General features: G+C 33.3%; 1 protein-coding gene across 6 annotated transcripts in view; it reads left to right on the forward strand.

Annotated features, from left to right (window-relative positions):
- LOC149780504 (adenylate cyclase type 2-like) overlaps positions 1–25,062 on the forward strand; it is a 263,000-nt gene that overhangs the window by 19,591 nt on the left and 218,347 nt on the right. Inside the window, exon 1 of one of the 6 annotated variants that reach the window (XM_089937488.1) lies at positions 24,508–25,039. The exons of the other annotated variants lie outside the window; for them this stretch is intronic. The gene's annotated coding sequence lies outside the window, so the exon portion shown is untranslated. Of the gene's footprint in view, positions 1–24,507; positions 25,040–25,062 lie in introns of those variants that run through there. 6 annotated transcript variants of the gene reach the window in all.

Genomic DNA, 25,062 nt, shown 5'->3' on the forward strand with positions numbered 1-25,062 from the left:
ACAGGAAGTTCTAAATCTGTTGCTATTTATATTCTAGTTTGTTGTGACAAAATGAAAAACACATGTAAATATGTAACAATCAGAAATATGTCAAGCATTCAGTACCTTACACACTGATGCCGAGGGATGCCAATGGATCAGCTGACAATTATTGAGTAATAACTGCACATGGGACCATGCAAAAGTGATCTTTATAAACAAGTGGCCACTAAATACAGTTGAAAGATATGTCAAATTTGAAAGAAATCATGAAGCAGATACAGGTGACACTTGATTTATGCCAATTTGATTGGTGCACTTTCATTTTAATGTTATTCGTAATGAAGACATAATATTCAATTTGCACCACTGTGCTCAGTTTTATGCCATCGCTGGCACCATATGCTTTGACTCATGCACAGCGCACATATGTGTGTTTTTCATTACCTTTGATTGACACCAAATTTTAATTTATGCCATAACTACAGGAACGCATCAATAGCGTAAATTGAGCGCCACCTGCAGGTCCATAAATAAACTGAAAGAAAGAATAAATAAAGAACATAGATTGTCTTTTAAAATGCAGGTGAACAATCTATAGGAAGATATTAAAAATGATATTAAAGTAGACATCCAAAAATAATAATCAATGGTCGCCATACAAAGTTCATGCATGTGTCTATTTTGGAACGAAAAATACCAAACTAATACCGGGACTGGTTGGATAGTGCAGGTGATCATTATATGCAGGCAAACTATAGAGCATATTTTGATGGCACTGAAAAATTGTGGTTTCTATAGACAGGTCTTGACTATATGCAGGTAGTTTCTATACAAGATTTCATTGTATTTATATAAAAAACAAAATCATGTGGGATAATATAATTTGATAGTCCTTCTGTCTGAATTATATCTTTTTATCCATCCATCATTTCATAACTCTGTCTCCATTTTGGGAACTAGCCATTACTTAATTATATGCTTAAGATGTACAAAATGAATATTATTTTGGTCGTCCTCCTCTGCAATTCCTGTGAAGGAATTGAAAGATACAGTTGGCTAGAATTTCAGTGACACTGCTATCTTGTAATGACTTTTGTCAAGCCCACATTAGCAGGAAATAATACATAGTTACATTAGCTTTTCCACCTATGGCTACAAAATATCAAACAATAATTGCTTACATTTACACCTTAAATGACTCTTATTTGACTGGGTATATTCATGTACTCTTTATCTCTATTTGGCTGGGTATATTCATGCATACTTTATGTTTATTTGGCTGGGTATATTCATGCATACTTTATCTTTATTTGACTGGATATATTAATGTATACTTTATTTGACTGGGTGTATTCATTCATACTTTATCTTTATTTGACTGGGTATATTCATGTATACTTTATTTGACTGGGTATATTCATGTATGCTTTATCTTTATTTGACTTGGTATAGTCATGTATACTTTATCTTTATTTGACTGGGTATATTCATGTATACTTTATCTTTATTTGACTGGGTGTATTCATCTATACTTTATCATCATATGACTGGGTATATTCATGCATACTTTATTTTTATTTGACTGGGTATATTCATACATACTTTATCTTTATTTAACCGGATGTATTCATGTATACTTTATCTTTATTTGACTGGGTATATTCATGTATACTTTCAGCGGCGGCACTAGGGTTGGTGTCACCCAGTGCGGTAAACTCATGGTGTCACCCCTCCAGACTAGACCGAGCAGTGTGTGCTCTGTAAAATTTGCAATTTTTCATTTTGGTGTCACCCCTCTGAGATGGTGTCACCCGGTGCGGTCCGCACCCCTCTAGCGACGCCACTGTATACTTTATCTTTATTCGACTGGGTGTATTCATGCATACTTTATCTTTATTTGACTGAGTGTATTCATCCATACTTTATCATCATTTGACTGGGTATATTCATGTATACTTTATCTTTATTTGACTGGTTGTATTCATTCATCTTTTATCATCATTTGACTGGGTATATTCATGGATATTTTATCATCATTTGACTGGCTGTATTCATGCATACTTTATCATCATTTGACTTAGTGTATACATACATAATTTATCATGATTTGACTGGGTAGATAGATATACTTTATCATTTGACTGGGTGTATCCCTACCTACCTACCTCCCTCCTGCAAACATACATACATAAATACATACCTGCATACATACCTGCATACATACATACCTGCATACATAGATACCTGCATACATACCTGCACACACACACACACACACACATAAAGGGTCTGAGTGGTCTAAAGCACTCACTGTTACGGATCATTGCCATCTCAGCTCTGTGTGGGTTTGAGTATCGGGTTGAGCCATTGTGGATATGCGAAAAAGCTTGCCAGTAGCTTCTCATGGGTTGGTGGTTCTTTACAGGGTTCTTCCTCCACCATTTATACTGACTGCTGTGTATAGCCTATATTGTACAGAAAAATGGCATTAAACCCTAAAACAACAACATATATATTTTATCATGATTTGATGGGTATAATCATGCATACATATAGAAATGCTATTCATAGGTGAGTGTCCTTAATTCAGGTTTTTTATATCATTTTACTCTATGATCTTTTGCATGATAGTAATACAACTGCAGAAATTACTGTGGTATTAGTGTTTTCTCTAAATGAGAGTTTATGGTAACTGTTTATTACCTATGATAAAAGATTGAAAATAATACTTTCTCAACAACCATATTATAAAACCACTGTATGTAGGCTATCATACATGCATGTCATTATCAATGAAAGGCAATACCATAGGTTTCCATTATCATGGGTGTGTAAAATAAATAGGAGAGTCTTAGTAACATATCTGTTGGTTACATTATAGATAATATTACCAAATATATCTTGTGTTAATAGTGATCAGGTGTGAAATATCACCTCCTGATATCATTGGTCAGGTGCAAGATTCCGTAAAATAAGACATGCATAGTTTCCAGACCTAATTGCTCCTTTGTATTTTACAGGTAAGTATTGTATTGATCGTAGATTTTTGTTAGATTAAGATATTGTACCTCAGATGTACAAAGCTTTTTAAGCTGGTAAACATTGTAACAAATAAGATTTATTTGAAAGATCTTTGGTGTCATGAATTTGTGTGTAAAGAATTCAAAGGATCATTTGCAGTAAGAGCATCACTTCAGTCATGTTAAGCCATTATCACTTCCATTTCTCAGGTGTTTTTGGGCTTGACAGTGACAGCATCTTCACTGATCATGTAGATACATATGTCTGTCCATCCATCTGAAATGTAATGTCATCAAAATTAGTTTTTACTCTATAACTTTTGAAGGATTGGACGGTTAAGTTAATTTTTAGGAGGTCTAGTTTTCCAAGGTTGATTTCCATTTCCATGGTTTCTATTTTAATTGGATGCATGCCTTGATATCCATTTTGAACCAGTTTTTTTCTTCTTCTCCAATTCATCTTATTTCAAGGTTTTCTGAGATGATGAAATCTAGATGAAATATGCATATATTTTTCATTTTGTATGCATGAAGATTACAGTAGCTGAGTCCTTAGTATGTTTATTTTTAGTGAACTTGTCTTTCATTTGATCTGTATTATAGTTGGCAAGTAAACTTGTATTTCATTTGATATGTATGGTTGTTTTTGTTTTGTGAACTTGTTTTCCATATCATCTGTATGGTTGATTTTTTGGGTGATCTTGTATTTCATTTGATCTGTATGTTTTTTCTTTGAAGTTGTCTTTCATTTGGTCTGTATGTTGTTTGTTCTGTGAACTTGTCTTTCATTTAATCTCTGTGTTTTCTTCTGTGAACTTGTAATTCACGTGATCTGTATGTTTTTTTCTATGAACTTGTCTTTCATTTAATCTGCATGTTTTTTCTGTGAACTTGTCTTACATTTGATCTTATATTTTCTTTTTCAGTGAACTTGTTGTTCCTTTGATTCAGCTAACTTGTCGTTCATTGAATTTCATATCATATGTATGGTTTTTTTTATGGTGAACTTGTCTTTCATTTTATCATTTGATATTCATGTTGTTGTGTTTTTTGGGGGGTGGGGGGTGAACTTGTCTTTCATTTGATCTGGGATTTTTTCTTCTTCTTTTGTTAACTTGTCTTTCATGTGATCTGTATGGTTGTTGTTTTGGTGAACTTATCTTTCATTTGACCTGTATGCTTTTTTGAGGAAGTTTGATCTGTTTTGACAAGACAAACTTAAGTTGTATAGTGTCCAAGTTGTTAGGCCAGACCTGTGTGGATGAAACATTTGAAACACCTGTTCAGTGTGAGTGCCTTATCATAGCTTTGGTACTTTGAATAATTGTATGCATGTGTGGTTTGAAATATCAATTGATAGGCACCAATCAGTGTAGTACCTTAAACCCATTTGCAATGTTTTGAACCACTTGTATTTTATTCTATACCATATTTATAATATCTGGATGGCTACTGGTATCCTGTCCTGCAGTCAGATTAATTTGGACAGTGACTGGTATCCTGTCCTGCAGTCAAGTTAATTTGGACAGTGACTGGTATCCTGTCCTGCAGTCAGGTTAATTTAGACAGTGGCTGGTATCCTGTCCTGCAGTACAGTTAAAATCACATGATCATATCCTAAGGTTAATTGGTGTAATTTTCAACACACTTGCAAATACAAAAGTTTGATGTGAAGCTGTATAATGGATCACTATTTGTAATCTCATGTAACTGGGACAGTCAATCATTTTGTAAATCCTGAGTCATACGTTCAACAAAGATCTTCAAAAGAGATTTTCTGTATTTCTTTACTTCCTTCTCTTTGTTCAGTATAATTTTGTTTGTCCTTTCAGTGACTATTCTCACAATACATGATCAATTACAGTTTTAACTCTTCCACATTTGGCAAAGAAAGAAAGCAAAATAAAAAACTTTTCCTTATTTTTTATATCAGTATCATATCTGCATATCAAAGGGTTATTTCTAAACAAAGCTGGATGAAAATACCTGGCAGTACATGATACAAGCTGTCCAAAAATTATCTGCTTGCAGAACATATTACAAATAAACCCCAATTGCAGGACATGTTACAAGAAGCTGTCCAAATAAACCCCAATTGCAGGACATGTTACAATTAGCTGTCCAAATAAACCCCAATTGCAGGACATGTTACAAGAAGCTGTCCAAATAAACCCCAATTGCAGGACATGTTACAATTAGCTGTACAAATAAACCCAAATTGCAGGACATGTTACAAGAAGCTGTCCAAATAAACCCCAATTGCAGAACATGTTACAAGAAGCTATCCAAATAAACCCCATTTGAAGGACATGTTACAAGAAGCTATCCAAATAAACCCCAATTGCAGGACATGTTACAATTAGCTATCCAAATTAACCTAACTGCAGGAATTTGTACAACTGTTCAAATTAACCAGACTGTGGGACATGATCCAAGTAACTGTCCAAATTAGCTTGACTGCAGGATAGGATACCACTCACTCTCCAAATTAACCTGACTGCAAGACAAGATACCAGTCACTGTGATATTACTAAGGTCTGTCAAATATATATTGATTTTAATTTAAAATAAGAATGATTCTTAAATAACATTTTTTTATAAATGTAGTAGCATGTGTATCTGCTCATGATTATTCTTTTATCAAATGTTCAGTTTTGGAGGACAAATAGTTGTGCACATTATTCTGCTCTTCAGTTTCAGATGTACATGTAGTTTGCAATCCCATCATGCCTAAATAGAAGTGTCTAGTTTTGATAAACACTGGAACTTGTGAAATTTGGTGGGATCATTCATTGTTCATTGACTGCTAATGACTGTAATCCAGTTACAGTTGCTATTTATTATTATTCAACCCCCCAAAAATGCTTAACAAAATTAGCCAAATTAAAAGAAAACAACAACAACCAACCCATACATTGTTAAAAAGATGCTGATCTGCCATCAAACATGGCTGCCATTACTAAAAATAGTAAAACCTTATTATGGTTTCTGATAAACCTCTCGCCAGAATTTGATCAAATTCAGCACCATCCATCCTGACAATGTTGGTCATTAAAATTTGCTAAAATTATGCTGATCCACCATCAGAGACCAATAGTAGACAAACATTTAAATTTAAAGAATTTCTTCTCAAAAATCTGCTTAATCATATTTGATGGATAGTATCCTTTCAGGCAGGTCTTATTTTTACTCCAATAATGCCAATCCACTGTCAGATGTACTACCTTTACTAAAACATAGACAAAGCTTTGAATAACTTCTTCTGCGAATTGTTGAAAGGAATGGATGCGGTATGGATGACTTCATTTCAGGTAAAATGATTCATTGATGTATTGATGCATTAATAATTTTAGCATTAGGACACACACTTTGCTACTAAAGGTAGAAAATGAATACAAACTGATGTATGCTTTGTAGAAATATCTTTTAGGCATCACTGACTATAGATAAATTTTAGTTGTTTACATCTTTATCCTTTGTGTATCAGTACCATATATACTCTCTTATAAGATCAGTCCAAGTGCAAACAGTACAGACCCAGATCTACTTTAACATAAGGCAACATCAGATCTGGGTCTGTGCAGATTTTTATGTGTAATCAGTAGAAAAACAAAATAGACCCTGGTCTGCAGATGCATTATGCTATGGCAGATCAGGATCTTTGTTGTTTGCAGTTTGACTTGACTCACAAGTGAATATAATTGGTGTGTATCGTATCATAGGTTGTGTAGCACAATATATATATCGATACATGGAAATGGCATATGGTGTCACCCCTACTTTTTAATTTTATACATAGATGCCAAACAGTTATCAAATGTGACTACCATTACTAAAAGTAGGAAAATCTAAATATGATTTCTTCTCAAACAGAATTTGAACAGTTTCTAGGTTATGAATTAGGATCAAGTCATTAGCATATGGGAAGAATGCAGAGGACAATGCTCCTTGCATAAATGTCTTTTTATGCCAAGAGGGTACATATATATATAAAGAAAATAAATCATAAAAATTAAGAGACAATGTAGCAACTATGTGCTTCAGTCTTATCTCTCCTCTCTACAGTTTCAGCATGTGAGTGAATTGGCATTCATAAACTTACCTATGTCGGCTAGCCCTGTGAGTGTTATCAAGCCAACTTGGTCCTCTTGTTTAAAGGTTTCTGGACATAGTTTTTGGACTTAAACCACACCAAATCCTATGGCATACTGTCTACTCTTCGGTTACTTAAGAGTAGTTTTTGTTTTTAATATTAGGTACATTTCTATGTTAAGCTGTGTTTAGCTTTTCTCTTTAAAATAAAGCAAGTGCAGCAATATAAAGCGTTATAAGTCAAATTCTGCTCCTAAGGGAAATAATTAGGTTCAGTTGGATTACCTCCCTTTTTGACACTTTTGTGTAGTACTTAACACAATACATTATTTGAATAGAACACAAACGGAAATAGCTTAATTTTTCCATTAGTAACTCATCTTTTTGCACCTAGTCTTCCTTGTGCTTTGATAAAGTGGTACCATTAACCATGTATGTGTTCTGACTGCATGGACTGAGTGATTTCATTAATAATGGAAGTTTAAGTTACACATTCCTTCATGTTTTAAAAATTTCTGGCATTATAATCAAAGTGTCAGCAAATGCTTATTTTTATGAAATAGTAAAAGTGAATAAACTTTAACTCTTTGCATTTATTGGTCAACAGGAATCACAACATCTAGGAAAAATCAGATCCACCAATCACTCTCTGCATTTTTCAGATTTTTCAAAACAAGTACTCTTTTCATGAAAAGTCACATATCTGAAGGTGCATGCATGATATGATAAATCAAAATTCACTACCTCAGGTTGGGTCTTTAGGCTGGTCCTTATTTGAGGCAAAATTTCCAAATACTAATGCTAGAATTTGATATTTTCATAAAATATCATGATTCAGTAGCTGAAAGCTTATGTTTATGGTGATAAATCAGACTGATGTAAGATCAAATCTAATTGGTACATGTATTACCAATCATCCACCCCTATGAATGGTGGTGATAGGTCAAGTAATCCATGCCATGCTCCATTGTAAAATGCAAATATTGTTTTCATGATTTTCATTTGGAAGAGGGGTGGGCAACCACCACTTGCTTACTCATGACATTACAGCAGGTCTCAAGCTTTCTATATTTATTAGTACAGGATGAATAAAAACTAAAATCACATTTTTTTGCTGAAAAAACATGAAATCAGGGCAGTAAAATGTGTATCAAAAATTTCTATAATATTATTTTATACTGGATTCTTATCTTCCCTGTACAAATTGGCTTACATTAGAAAATCATATATGAACCCTATATAGTGGTCTCTCACCATAAAACCACTCAGAATACTGCTAACATTTTTATAACACCAGTATAATGGTCAGGGATTTCATGAAATTGTTTTTAAATTTCATGTTGACAGTGCTCCTTGAATTATTTCTTCTAATTTCACTAACTGGCAAAGGGGAAATGATTTTGTAATACAATTTCACATCATTAAATGCTGTATGTTTGTGCTTTCATGCAACATTAATATGGCACATCATACAAGTATACTTAATTTATAATGCAGGACATTTATATGACTCCTTTGAGAAGAGTTATAAAGAGAGACAACTTTACAATGTCTATCAATATTATCATCTAAGTGGAAAGTCTTTTCGTTATGTATGGACATAATTATTGAACTAAACTGAGATTGTTATTATTATTGTTATTATTATTATTATTATTATTATTATTATTTTAGCACACTCTCACTATAGTCACCTTCATTATAACACAGTTCTAGTTATAAAACAAGATGATCATGGATCCCATATAATTAAGTGGTTGTAAATTATGTGTCCTGTGCTCATTATAAGTCAGTCTCATTATAAGTGCTATACTCTCTATATCTCATGAGTAGCATTATAATGAGGGAATACTCTATACTATACCTCATTACAAGGTAGTTTAACTATGACTGATGGACAGTATTATAATGAGGGAATCTATCATATACCTCATTACAAGGTAGTTTAACTATGACTCATGTGGAAAGCACTATAATGAGGGAATGCTCTATTGTATACCTCAGTGTAAGGTAGATTAACTTTGACTGATGGACAGCATTATAATGTGGGAATACTCTGTTGTGTACCTCAGTATAAGGTAGATTAACTATGACTCTGATGGACAACATTATAATGTGGAAATACTCTATCCTATATCTCATTACAAGGTAGTTTATAATGATTCTGATGGACAGCATTATACTAAGGGAATACTGTATTGTTACCATTAAAGAGTTATAGAGTTGCATGTAGTTAATCTACTTTTGGATTTGATGGTGGTTACATTTTAATAAAGATTCATTATTTGTAGATACTGATTGATTATGTAAACAGTAAAATTACAACACTGAGTAGAGTGAACATGTTCATTATGTGTACTAAAATCTCCCATCTTCAGTTTTATTACATAGGAATTGTATCTGTAATTTTAAATATTTTAGTTTAATTTATAATTTAAATATTCTTCCCTGTGATTATACATAAACTTGAAAACTAAAATATAATTTGAATATATTGTTCCATGGCTGACATGTTCTCTTCATTATTTGTACTTTGTATGGCCTTAAGAGTGGAGGGCAGACCCATATTGGTTTCTCAGTACAGTGGTTGATAAAGGGAACAGTGACAAGGAAATGCTTGCAGTTCTGTTTTAAACAAGAGGATATTGTTTATAAAATCCAGGCTGCCTTTTTTAATTTGATCAGTCATAACAGATACATGACATTTGCTTAGTGCTCCTTTTGAAGAGAGAATGTTCTTGAAGGTAAGTTTATTTGAATAAAATACAAACAGTATTTATCTTTTTTAAAGTTTATGAAAAAATGTACTACAAAAGACTACTATATGTACTCACTTATAAGTCAAACTGCTAACAACAAAGAAAATGATCTTCTGTAAGCATAATGTGCCTGCAGATTAGGGTCTATATTTGTTCTACTGACTCACTTATGAGTCCAACTGCAAACTGCACTGACCCAGATCTGCCATAGCATAATGCACCAGCAGATCTGGGTCTGTGCATTTTGTTAGGAATAATCAGTAGAACAAACAATATAGATCCTGATCTGCGGGTGTATTATGCTAAGGCAGATCAGGAGCTTTGATATTTACAGTTTGACTTGTAAGCAAGTATTGGTGGTACTTTACTGGCTTGAAAAGGAAAATGTGATTATATTGCCATTCAGCCTACATGTGTCAAATTGATATTTGCAATTACCAGTAAATAAGCTAATTTGCTTTCAGAAATGAGCAGGAATAAGGGCCTAAAATTGTCAGTAGTGTACATAATGAAGTTCTTTTTCCATATTAGGCTACATTTTGAATGCATGATGAGCATAACTGCAACTTAACAATGTATGCACAATAACGAGACTCACAGCTCAGTGTACAACTCCTCGTTATGCTCGATAAATGACCAAAATTAATCTGGATTATACATTATCCACATGCGCATATACCTAGCTACACCAATGCATTGTAATCTCTTTTTTTTAACACATCATCCATTTTCACAGGGTAACTTACAAGGTTAGTCTTTCTGGTAATTTTTCCAAGGCTGAACAAACTCGTCAGTTTTGTGGAAAGCATGCATTTAGGAAAGGAAGAACTCAGTTGATTTCAGACTCAAAAGTCAGTGTCACAGACTGAAAGAAGAAAAATAGTTTCCATACATTAACCTGAGGTTTCCACTATCTACAGCTACCAAATGTTGTGGATGGCCGTGTTTCTGAGGTATTGAAAAAAAATTATTTTGATGGCCTGCTCTCTGAGGTATTGAAAAAGGTTGATTTGGGGGTCAAGAGTCATAGGTCAAGGTCACTGACTAAGCAGAAAAATTGTTTCAGCGCAATGACTTGAGCTTTACATTATAAATGTGGAACAAACCTTCTGGATGCATGTAATTTTGGGATCAAACAATCAATGGTCCAGGTTACTGACCATGAAAGAAAGAATATGTCTTTCATAATAATCTAAGTTCCAGACCATAAATCATAACCAGAGTTTGTGGAAGGCTTGCACTTGAGGCATGGAAAATGTCATTTGATTTGCAGGTCAAAGGTAATCATCACAGTGGCTCAAAGAAACATGGGTTTTGCAGAATAAGGTACTGTAGAAGTAGATCCTAGATCAAATTTTGTAGATGGCTTGCACATTGGATAATAAACCATGTCTTAGAATCTAGGGTCAAGAGGTCAGAGGTCATGGTCATGGTAAGACTAATAAGAAAATAATCTAGCTTTCTGATAAGTTTAGTTTGACCTCATACATTGACCAACCCCTCCAGTGACCTAAGTGTGTGATTTGGACGTTTTAACGTAGCTTAAAATTTAACAAGTTTTCAGTCATATCGCTATGATGTCTGCATGCAATGTGGCAGTTTATAGTGATGTCTAGCACTGGGGCATCATGCCACAGACATGTAGCATGATGTCCCACCCAGTCAAATTATCGTGACACCAGGCTGACCAGTCCTAACACTAACCTCTTAATGCTGAGTGCCAAGCGAGACAGCTGTTAGTATCATTTTTGTAAGTTTTTGGTATGACTTGGCTGGGGATCGAACCCATGACCTCCCACATCAGAGGCGGATGCTCTAACCACTCCAGTGGTCTAAGTTTGCAGGTTTGAACTCTGGCCAAGTCATACCAAAGACTTATAAAAATGGTACTAACAGCTGCCTCACTTGGCACTCATTAAGAGGTTAGCATTATGATAGGTCAGCCTGGTGTCAGGATAATATGACTGGATGGGACATGATGTTACATGTCTGTGGCATGATGCCCCAGTGCTAGACAATGCAATAAAATGACACACTGCAGACATCGTAGCAATTTAACTAAAATTGTTAAAGCTATGTTAAGATAAAAAAATAAAAAACAACACACAAACATACATACATCAACCTAAAGCCCATTTCACTGAAACCCTTTGGTGAATCATTTCCAGACATCCACACCTAGTACCTACCTATAGGACTGTTGAGCATCAGCTTGACACATAATGTCATTCACAGAACTCTTGTTAAAACAATTAGGACAAAAGACAAACTCAGTGTCTTCATCTAATGCTGTAATATTTTTAGACCATATACTCTTTAAAATGTGTATATTTAAAACAAAATAGGCATAGATATTTTTTTTTAAATAGGAAAGGAGACCTGTACCAGCCAATTTTCAGTGTGTCATACAAAAAAACCACTGAAGCTGTTTGACATTTATGCAAATTTATCCCTCTAGACTCAACCACCAGGGGTGAGACCAAACTTGCAAATGTAATGGCATTGCCTGATACCCATAAAACTTTTCTTGACCCAAATTTCATGTGTCTAGCTTTAATGATGTAAGAGTACAAGGATGGATGGGCAGACTGTATCTATGAGTCTCAGTGTGTTTTCTTTGTAAACATTGGAATGCAAATACTCTTGAAATATATAGTCACTGTATCAGTCTCATTGTGTTTTCTTTGAAAACCTTGGAATATACAAATACTTTTGGAATAGACTGTATCTGTCTCATTGTGGTTCTTTGAAAACTTTGGGACACAAATACTTTTGGAATAGACAGACTGCATCAGTCTCATTGTGCTTCTTTGAAAACTTTGGAATACAAATACTTTTGGAATGGATGCCAGACTGCATCAGTCTCATTGTGCTTCTTTGAAAACTTTGGGAACAAATACTTTTGGAATAGACAGACTGTATCAATCTCATTGTCACTTGCATTGCTTCTTTGAAAGCTTTGAAATACAGATACTCTTGGAGTAGACAGACTGTATCAGTCTCATTGCGTTTCATTGAAAATCTTTTGGAATATTAACAGTGGTCCCGAAAATGTGAAACCACCCCTTTTGCCATAAAAACATACTGATATAAAAAGGAATGGTCTCATGTAATGAAAATAACCAATAATTAAATATTGTATTATTTGCGTGTCACTGGTCAGGTGACCTCACATCAAGGGGTCACTGTAATGTGATTGGTTGTTTTATGCTGACTGGATTTCAGGTAGCCATTTGTGAACTGGATTAGTGAAAATGGGATAATTAGCTTGGCAATTTGTATGTTTAATGTGGGACCTATTGACGTTTTAAACAGCCTCTTTTAAAGCATGCTGCAGGCAACTGTGAAAATTGAGTCAAGTATGTATGTCCATCTAGGGTCAGTCTGTTGCTCCTGTAACCTTAAATTAGGAGAATTCAAAATGTTGAGTGATTGTTAAGACAATGAAGATTTGGGATTCAGGTTGCAGTTAGAGAGGAGTAGGGGGATGGAATTAAATTATTTTTAAAATGTACTTGATGTTTGTAATGGATTAATTCCTAAAACTTTTTCTTGCATGTAACAAACCTTACTTTTAGCAGTTTCCATTAAATTGTACTTACAATGATAAAGGCTTTTTGGTTTAACTGAATTTTAAATACTTTATTTTCTGCATCATGAAGATGAAATGGTAGATAAATAACATTTCCAAGGACACACAAAGGCATCCATCTGGGGTGATCAGGGCAGGTATCAAACAATGCAACCATGGATTAGGAGTCCTATGCTTTACTTTATTTATTTTGATTCCCCAACCATGCAGATAAAACTGAGTGCCATTTTCAGATCAGAAGATTCGGTTTCATGGCTTAAAAGTTAGATGGTTGTGTGTAATTGATATCAAAGTATGGCAATTGTTAAACTTTGACTTTGACTTTCTTTATGAAACAGCAACAAGATATCCAACATTGCACAGACCTTTAATGGATGGTTGTTCAGATTGTTTACATTTTGTCATGAATTATTGTACAGAGAATCAATACTTGAAGAGCTTTGCTGTAAATCAGCATTTGTGTGGGTTCATTAGTAACAACTTGAATATTTGCTGTCCACTACAACTGAAAGATCTTGTCTGTTACTATTCATAATCAGGTACAAAATTAATGTTAAAATAACGTTAGAGCTGATTGATCCAAGTGACATGTTTATGCCAACACTTGTGTACCTCAAAATGAACAACATATTTTACTGTCAGAATTCACTAATGCTGTATTTATTCTAATTAAGGCACCACTCCAAAAGTTGGCACCTTTTCATTTAAACTTGTTAAACTCTCATGAAGGCAGGCACACATATATATATATATATATATATATATATATATATATATATATATATATATATATATATATATATATATATATATATATACACACACACACAAGTGAACAAATTTACAGTACATACCTGAGAGGATCAGTTGGTATGCTTGTTTTTTTCCTGTTTGTGTTTTTCTTGAAGTCTGGATGGTTTTCATATTGAAAGGAAAATGCCGAAGTTGACAAGAATTGGCTTGGGTGTACCACACGTTACACAATGCATCAGGTATTTTCACTAATACTGCTGGCAAATATACTTGCATGAACTATATTATGTTCCTTGGGACAATTATGCTCAATAGCAGAAGTTCATTCAGTAAGTAAAATTTGATTTCAAAGAAAATTTAAAATTTGTGTGCAGCTGCATGTTAATTTCAGCATTGTAGATCCTAAATTAAAATTATACCAGGTCATGAACTGGACAAAGAGAAATACAACCAGATGAGTGAGAATGGTTATATATCATTCTTATAAGCTCATAAGTGTGCTTTTGGTATGACCATGTGTCCATTGTGCCTCTGTCAACAATTGCTTGTTACCACCATGGAATCCACATCATGTTTGATCCAGGTTCAATCAAACTTGGATTACAGATTTATATCATCAACTTCTCAGATGAATTCAGTTATGAGGGAAATCCATGCATTTTAATTGAGTCATCTGGCATTTGATTAGTTATCCTTGTAACTACTCTGGAGGTTTCATTTCTGATTTAGTTTTGATAAAACTTGGAACAAAGGTTTATATCATCAAAATCTTAGATAAGTTTGATAATGAGTGAGATCCACACATAACTAACTGAGTGGTCTTACATCTGATTGGCTCAGCTTGTTACCCCAATTGAAGCCATATTTCTGATCTGATATTGATCAAACATGAAATGTGGGCTTAATTAATAAAAGTCAATGGTGGGTTAACTAATGAGCAAGATCCATGCTTACTAATGAGGTAATCTATGGACAAAGAATCCAATTTCTGACTGACCATACCACAACTTTGGAGTCCAAAAAAGAAGTTTGCATATAAAAACAAGAGAAGTAAATGATTGTCAGGTTTATTTATAATCACAGGTGCTACAGTGTGAAAGAGATTCTCAACTTTAAAATGTTTTAAAACAATTTTAAACTTTAAAAGAATGAGTGAAATAATACACCATATGGAATACATTAGATATTCTGTAATTTAAATGTATATATGTATATAAGAGAAAAAATTAAAGAAAAAAATATTGAATATCAGGGTCATTGATAAATATGTTTACCACTTCTTTGCATTTTCCCTCAAATTCCATTTAAGGTAGACAATAATTAGGTTTGATGTTTTATACATATTGACATATTGACACAAGTGGGTTATTTGGTACTGGGGCAATCGGTGTAAAGTGCATTTACAAAGGATTTGGCATGGTAGCTAAATGGGTTAATCCAGTGGTAGGATTCAAACCCACACATTTTCAGTTGCGAAGTCCAGCATGCTAAGCACCGAGTCACCAAGTCACATGTGCCAATGAACCTTGGTTACTATCCATGTTACTCCATTAACTTTTACAACCTTGTCTTAAATGTCATAGCTAGTGATCAATATGATTAAGGCAGGGGGAGGAGCAATTCACTGAGTTACTGATTTCACTTGTCTTTTATTTAGTAGTACAGTACTCAGATATGAACATGAAAGTGATTTGTTTTATAGTGTATTTTGGTATTGGGTGTCATAACATAGAATTGGCTTTTTTTGTCTTTACCATTATTTGGGTTGACCAGAGGTATCGATAGTAAAGTGGCCCCATTTTAATTATCCTTCTAATGAAGCTGTATTATACCACTGTTGGCATCATTCAACAACTAATGAAATGAGCATTGTCATGATAGTGATGGGAAACATGAATGCAGCATTGTTTTAAGCCCACCCAGCATGAATACAATGATGGATATATGAAAATCACAAAGAGTAAGTACATCAGTACATCATTTTTTCATGTTATTAATAGGTACATATAATGTTTTTAAGCACTAGTTAATGTAGGTACATGTATTGATGTTATGAAGAACTAATTAATGTAGGTAGCTACAGTCATATTATTAAGAACTAATTAATGTAGGTAGATATATTGATGTTATGAAGAACTAATTAATCTAGGTACACCTAGCCATGTTATCAAGAACTAATTAATGCAGGTACATGTAGTGATGTCATTAAGAACTAATTAATACTGTTACATGTAGTGATGTCATTAAGAACTAATTAATGTAGGTAGATACAGTGATGTTATCAGGAACAAATTAATATAAGTACATACAGTCATGTTATTAAGAACTAATTATTGTAGGTACAAGTGGTCATGTTTTTGAGAACTAATTAATGTAAGTACATACAGTTATATAATTAATTGCTAATTAATGTAAGTACATGTAATCATGTTATTAAGAACTAATTATTGTAGGTACATGTGGTCATGTTTTTGAGAACTAATTAATGTAAGTACATACAGTTATATAATTAATTGCTAATTAATGTAGGTACATGTAATCATGTTATTAAGAACTAATTAATATAGGTAGATAGTCATGTTACAAAGAAATAATGTAGTTTAATGTAGTCATGTTATTAAGAACTAATTAATGTAGGTATGTATTCAAGTTATTAAGAACTTATTAATGTAGGTATATACAGTCATGTTATAAAGAACTAATTAATGTAGGTATGTATTCAAGTTATTAAGAACTAATTAATGTAGGTATATACAGTCATGTTATTAAGAAATAAGTAATATAGGTACATGAAGTCATGTTTTTAAGAAATAATGTAGGTACATACAGTCACCTTTGTTACCATCTAAAAATAAATCATACATCTCAGAAAGCTAAAACTCTTAAAGTTGGTGCCCCTAAATTTGAATCCTCCTAAATTTTTCAATGGGCTCGAAAAGGTTCTTAAGTTAGAATAAACATGGTAGTCATATGCATATTGTAGCTATATTTGTTTTCCAGACTCCATATGCAGTGTGGTGTTTAACTATCTTATTGATGTTGATAATAATTTTGGTTTGGTGCTTTATGGCACAGCAACACAATTAGGCTATTTAGTGCCGAGGCAGTTGGAGTGAAGTGCCCAGCCCAAGGACACACCACAGTAGCTACTCAAGGCTGGTCCAATGGCAGGATTTGAGCATGCACCCTTTTGATCGTGAGCCTGGCAGGCTACCTTGTAAATGGCCACAGTTCCTTGATAATAATACTAATAATAATAATAATAAAAATAATAATAATAATAATTATTATAATTATAATAATCTATAATAATAATAATATAATAATAATAATAATAATAATAATAATAATGATGATAATTATTATTATTATATTATTATTATTATTATTATTATTATTATAGACTTCTTCATACATGGGGTAAATCATCATGAAACTAAATTCATTCTGTGACAGTTGCTCACTCAACCTTTTGACCTTGGAGTCAAGGTCACACAGCTTGCATCATTGCTTTGGCATCTTTGTTCAGTTGCGCTGCTTTGATTTAAATTATCAGGAATCTTTTCACCTTTCTGATAACTCTTTCTTGGAACTTAGACATTTTAAGAATTTGAAATTAATAAATACAATTAAATGCTGTCAAATTTCCTGGTTTCATGTGCTCTTCCTTCCTTCATGTAAGTTTGTTCTGCTCTCAGTTTTTGTTTCAGATGTTTGTTCTCACTCCAGCATATCTCATATGATGGGAGAAAAGGGTTTTACATGTAAGAAATGTTCTCACCCCAGCCTATCCCAAATGATTGGGACACAAAGGTTTTACATGTAAGAAATGTTCTCACCCCAGCCTATCTCTGACTGACAATAGCCGCAAAATGTCCAATCTTTTTAATGAATAACTGATGGCATACTTTTAGCAACAGCCTTTTGTCCATCCATCTGGTATCCTGCGACCAGTAGCACAAGTTTGTTGCAGCTGCTCCTTTTAAACTGCAGTGAAATTTTGACATGTTGTTGTTATTGTAGGGTTTAACACCATTTTTCAGCACAAGATAGGCTATACATGGCGGCCAGTATAAATGGTGGAGGAAGAATATGGGAAAACCCCAGAAAAAAAACACGGACCCAAATGGAACCTACTGGCAAGCTTTCTCACATACCCATATTGGCTGAGCCCAAGACTTGAACCCATATGGACAGAGGAGAGATAGCAGTGATCCGTAACAGTGAGTGCTTTAGACCACTCGGCCACTTGGGGCCCCGAAGTTTTGACATGTAAATTAAAACTAATTACATTACCACTATTAATGAACATTTTTTTCTAAATCCCCATTGTAATTTAAAAAAATTAACAAATATTATTTCCCAGATGGATGAGATTGATGTATTTATCAAGTTTTGTGGTAATCCACAAATTAAAATGGTTGAATGAAAACTGTTGAGATTTTGTGTTTAAATCATGTTTGGATTTTTATCAGTAACTTTTATTAGCATATCTGCAGACATTTTAATTTACCACTCAGTGAGAGTAGGAGAGAGATTGTTTGACTTTATATTTCTGTTTAAACGTATGCTCACTTACTTGTAATTGTTCTCATCTAGAAAGTCAAAGAGCTGACAAAGTTTCAAGCAGTGATAAACTTAGACACAAAGCTTTTCACAGCACAAATATTCATTTGAACATAACAAACCACTGCCTTTTCCATTAGGCAACAAAAGTAATTGCAACTAATGAAATGACAAACATGTCCAGCATTATTGCTGTTTATGAGGACAGTGACTTGTACACAGAAAAAATTAATTTTGACTAGATGTCTTAATTTGTACTTTTTCATTTAACAAGTTGATAGAATTTTGATACTGATTTCAAGGTTAAAGGCCTTTACTTGGGCTTGTGAAGAATTGTACAATTCAGTGCAACCCAGTATAAAAGTTTTTTTTATTAGGTTTGTGTCTACACACACACACACACACACACACACAGAAATATGTTGAATGATGACAGTTTAGAATCTAAATTCCTCTCAACATTAATTATGGATTTTACCAAACATAAGATGGGTATATTTTAATATTATCTGAGTCTGAGTCTGTGATCATCTCTCCATGACAGGCCTGGTGACAGAAAGATTTGTACTGCACATGTGTCAACATGTTAACTTAAACATCTAAGAAGATATTTTTAACTTCCAACATTTTTTTGCTGTTGGAGTTAAGAATATCTCAGATGGCTTCCATACTTTGCATTTAAACAAAAATAAAAAGAGAGAACAATCAGACCTTTCATTAATTCCTAACATTAATCTTTTTCACCATTAAATTGTCAGTCCTCTCTTTAGGCTCTTTTTGTATTATGCAAGTGTTTAATGGCACTTTAACACACATATATTTTATTGCCCAGGGGCAAAATGATGCAGAATCAGCCTTGCCCAGGAACACACTACAGCAACCATTCCAGCTAGGTCTGGCAGAATTTGAGCCCCAACTCTTCTCTTTTGCAAGCCCAGCAACCTTAAAACACTAAGCCACAATGGCTCCCAGGACCAGCAAATATATATGCAATTTGCATGCATGCTTCTAGGCTATTAGATCAAAGCGGATGATTTTAAACAGTACATTGGAACAAAAGTTTGAAATGCATGCACCTGACCCAAGCTGATTAAATGAACAAGACTCAAACAAGATTGTAATTGGATTTCATTATTTACTATGATCTGATCAATATGTCGTGCAAATGACATGTTACTGCTTAATCTACCAGATAGACAATTAGCCTGGATCAAAACTAGAAGGTGGGGCTGATGTGTACCAAAACAATGGAATGCATTCTGTGTAATTTTTTGGGGCATATATTGAATCAGTGAGAATATGATGACATGACAGAAATGAAAGAATAAAGCAGATTAATTTGGATTCTGTTTGTGCATGCTATGCTCATGTCCAGTATTTAGTTTATGTGAGATCCAGTGTTAAAAATATTTGGTAGTAACATTTTTCCCTAACACAAGACATGGTTTTATTAATTGTGTTTTGTGGGTTTAACACCATATTTCAACACAAGATAGGTTATACATGGCAGTCAGTATATTTGGTGGATAACCTGGAAAGATCCAAACATAAGAACAATAAAAAATATGTTGCCAATTTGAAGAGGAAGCAAATTTGAAAATAAAAATGTAATGAAAAGTTTATGACAAATCAAAAAATGATTAAGCTTATTTTATTTTAAATACAAACTCAGGTATGTTCATTGCACAATTTACTTTTAAAATTTTGTTCTGTGTAGTCTTAATTTTGTATAATGCTAACAAAACTGCTTTTCCATAGGAAAATAACAGCCAATAATTGGGATTGCTCAATTTGATATTAGCCGGTGGGTCTAGAATTTAATGTGAAGTTGTTTGGGGTTTTTTTTTTTAGCCAGAAGGACCAGCACATTGGACCTAGAATTGACTAGTCCTAATTCTAAATCTTCCCACAAAACTATGTCTGACACATATTGAGAGTTCTGTTTGAAATATATATGAGAAGTCAGATCTGAATTCTGTTTACTCTTAGAGGGGACATTTGGGACTCTCAGGGATTTGTTGTATTAGCTATGTGAAAATTTGAACATGAGAACTTGAAAGTGGAAAATGGGACCTCCTTTCGAAACACATGATAAATCCAAATTGTTAACCTTCTTGAGAAAATTTAAATGTTAAGAAGTTACAGAATTAGATACAAAATAACATGGACATCATCCAATCATTCAGATTTGCAAAAATTACCTGCTATTGTAGGTAACAGCATAAACAAAGGTTCACCTGCAGCAACTGTCAACTTGACTAGCTTTGGTTAACTGTCTGATAGGAAATTTGCAAGCTCAGGCTAGTAGACCACATAACTACCAATTTCAAGTCCTGAAGCAACTACCTATGTACTTTCTGTGTGTGAACTGGTGCCTTGGCTAGGAACAGCAATACAGGACTGATGATATGTATTCAGCTCCCATAGTAAATCTATAGAAACATCATGATATTAAAAATTCAGTAACTTTAAATTTTTGAATGCTCATGATCAAACCTATATTTATCAGTATTGAGTTGTCCTTGATGCAAGCTTCTGTGTAAAAAAACAACATATGAACCACTGAATATTTTGAATCTACATATATTTGAAATTTATTTTATATTCTGCACCAAAGAGTCAGCTGCTAATTTGAGTAAAGAGTATTCCTAACTGAAGACTGTAAAAGGACTGAAATTTGATCAATAAAACATTATATTTTTTTCTGTTACAATTAGGATAAGCTCTGAAAAGATTCTCTTTACTTACTATATACTTTCATTGTAATCCTGGCTAGCTAAACACACACACACACACACACACACATATATATATATATATATATATATGGTGGAAACCAATAACATCATGTTTATGTACTAGTGGCAGCCAATCACATCATGTTTATATACTAGTGGCAACCAATCACATCATGTTTATGTGCTAGTGGCAACCAATAACATCCTGTTTATGTACTAGTGGCAGCCAATCACATCATGTTTATGTACTAGTGGCAGCCAATCACATCATGTTTATGTACTAGTGGAAACCAAAAACATCATGTTTATGTACTAGTGGAAACCAATCACATCATGTTTATGTACTAGTGGCAACCAATAACATCCTGTTTATGTACTAGTGGCAGCCAATCACATCATGTTTATGTACTAGTGGAAACCAAAAACATCATGTTTATGTACTAGTGGAAACCAATCACATCATGTTTAGGTGCTAGTGGCAACCAATAACATCATTTTTATGTAATCTTACATCTGAGCAAAACATGCAGATAATTATAGCATAAGAAAATGAATTTGACACCTTGAGAATTTACAGGAAATTTACGTTGGTGCTGGTATATCCAGAATAACACAAGAATTTATAATTAATTAGTAAATAACTGTACAGATGTTCAAGATATGGATAAAATTTCCTATTAGATACAGATGGGGACAACAATGCATAATGCTTGAAACCTCCTGTTGAAATTGTGCATGAGTGTGTGTGTATAATTTTAGTCAAAAATATATTGAGAGACTTATGAAAAATGTGGATTGCATCATTTTGAATTACATTGTATTAGAGTTTGCACTGAACCTACATTGGGGCACTGATGTGTTTTTCCTGATTAAATGTGAAGAAGTTAAAAAAAACAAAAACAAGAAATATGTCCTGTTTGTCATGATGGCAGGAACAAAATGAAATTCTTGTCAGCATACTGATGTTTAATTATCCTGCAATATTGCATACTATCTTGCTTTCATTGCTGGAGTGTATCAGGTTGATTGTTTCAGAATCAATGTTGGTAGCAAGATTGATGAATATCCACAATAGAGATTGAGGAAATTGAAATAGACCCTGTAGTAATGACATACATCATTGCTGTGTAAAGGAAAGATGCAAATTGACCTTGTGGAAGAAAGTCGGTTAATGTCACACCAAATGGTACATTCATACTGCTTCATAATGATCTCAGTAAAGCTACTCTCATTTTAGACATTCAAAATGTCAGCTAATTGGCTAATTTCAGCAACTTTGATCAAGAAAAACTGTCAAAAACTGTGCGGAGAATAGAGCAAAGGAAGGGATTTGTGGTATTGATTCAGTGTTTCCTGCATGTTCTATCATTGCCTGGTTTTATGTTTGTTTCTTTCATTAAAAGAAAACAGATTGAATGATCAGCATCTGTAATGAAAGGGTGAGGTCTGACATTATGGCTTCATAGCAAAAAGGTGAGGTTTGGATATGACATTATGGCTTCATAGCAAAAGGGTGAGGTTTGGATATGACATTATTGCTTCATAGCAAAAGGGTGAGGTTTGGATATGACATTATGGCTTCATAGCAAAAGGGTGAGGTTTGGATATGACATTATGGCTTCATAGCAAAATTACTGACAAAATGTGAAGACTGATTTGTCAAAATCAAGTACTTTTAAAAAACAATGAAAGTTGGAGTTTCCAACGTTTTCATAACTTAATATTTTAAATAAGTAATAAAAAAATCCAATATTATGGAAAATATAATCATAGCTATGCTAAAGTAGGTACAAATCTGTTTAATGATAATAACAACAACAACAACAACAATAATAATAATAATAATAATAATAATAATAATAATAATAACAACAACAACAATAATAATAATAATAATAACAACAATAAAAATAATAATAATAATAATAATAATAACAACAACAATAAAAATAATGACTTTATTTAAAGGGAGTGACATAATTAGTTGCATAGAACTAATTATCCCTGTGGCCCCTTTTTCTGCACATTTACACAATTACCACATATTGGTAAACACTATAAAGAAAGGCACAAAAGAATCTCAATTCTTTTTAGAGAAAAAAAACAATAACACAAATAATAAAAACCAGCAAAAGAACACAATAAACAAGTTTACACCCCCCAAAAAGAAGTGGTAACCCCCCAATAAATGAATTTAATGAAAAATAATCTTCATTTATAAATGGACATATTACACAGAAAATTTTACAAGAATGTACTCCATGTAGGTGTATACAGTACACAAATAGAAAGACAACAAAAGTGGAAGTGTTGAGAACATATGCTTTAAGTTGTAATGTATTTGTCAGATCAAACATGTTCCACTTTTCATACATAATTAAATTATAATTCAACATATTTATATTTGCATTTTCTCTAATTTCCTTTGAGATTCTATTACAAACTAATGGCCCAAAATAACATCAACTTTTCATTAACAGTTCTTTATTGGTTTCTGAATAGATGGATGGTTAGCTGAAATTAATCGTAACTTGGGAGTGTTGATTTGTTTTCTAGCATAAAATAATTCCTTGAGATATAATGGGGCGATATTTATTTGAAAATTTGCGCTCAATTTGAGCCTTTCTCAAACATATTTGTTCACTAGCTGTTGACATTGAAATATGTTTTCAGGAAGCTGTTTTTTGCGAGCAGAATAATTTGCAAATATTCTTGTCAGAAGTGTTTCTGCATATAATATTACAGTTGTCGGGTAATTGTCTGTACAAAACTTTTTTGTAATATATCAATGTACCATAGTTTTATTGATAGATATGGCTTTATCTTGCTTAATAACCACATGCATAAACTGACTTCATGTCATGTGACTTGAATATTTTCACCCCATTGCAAATTTTTGTCAACCATCTTCCTGAGGATTTTGTCATGGTTACCATTTGTTGACAAATTTCATCGAACTCAATCTTCAAATTGTTCTAGTTTTAAATTTTGCTCTTGTTTTTGTTTTGTAACAGTTATTAATACTTTTGTTTTGTTGTGTTTACTTTCATGCCATTTTCCTTACACTGGGAATCTAATCCAAGTAAGGCTAATTGATAGGAAACTTAGGCATTCAAACCAGTGGCACCATTTGCATATAGGTTGGTTACATACACTTGCCTATTTTCAGGCACAGATCATTTATGAAAATGAGAAAGAGGAGTGGGCCTGGAATTGATCTCTGTGATAATCCAAATGTAACTGGTTCTTTAAAAAGACTGCCATTTATTTTGACACACTGTTTTCTTGTTAAATATCACATAAAACAATCAGTTGTGGAAACATCACATTGATATTATAGTGATCCATTTATTGACAAGAATATCATGACAAAAGCTTTTCTTAGGTCAGCTATTATGGATCCAACTAATTTTCCTTGATCTAAGGCAGTAATCCACCTATCTATCAAGGAGATCAAGGCTGTCAAACACTGAACCCTGGGTCAATAGGTTCACAGAAAGATCGTCAGAAACACATTTTTCAAGAAGTTTGGACAGGGTTGGTAAGATTGATACTGTTCT

This window comes from Sinohyriopsis cumingii, chromosome 16, assembly GCF_028554795.1.
Source record: "Sinohyriopsis cumingii isolate HCF-2022 chromosome 16, ASM2855479v2, whole genome shotgun sequence".
Lineage (NCBI taxonomy): Eukaryota > Metazoa > Mollusca > Bivalvia > Unionida > Unionidae > Sinohyriopsis > Sinohyriopsis cumingii.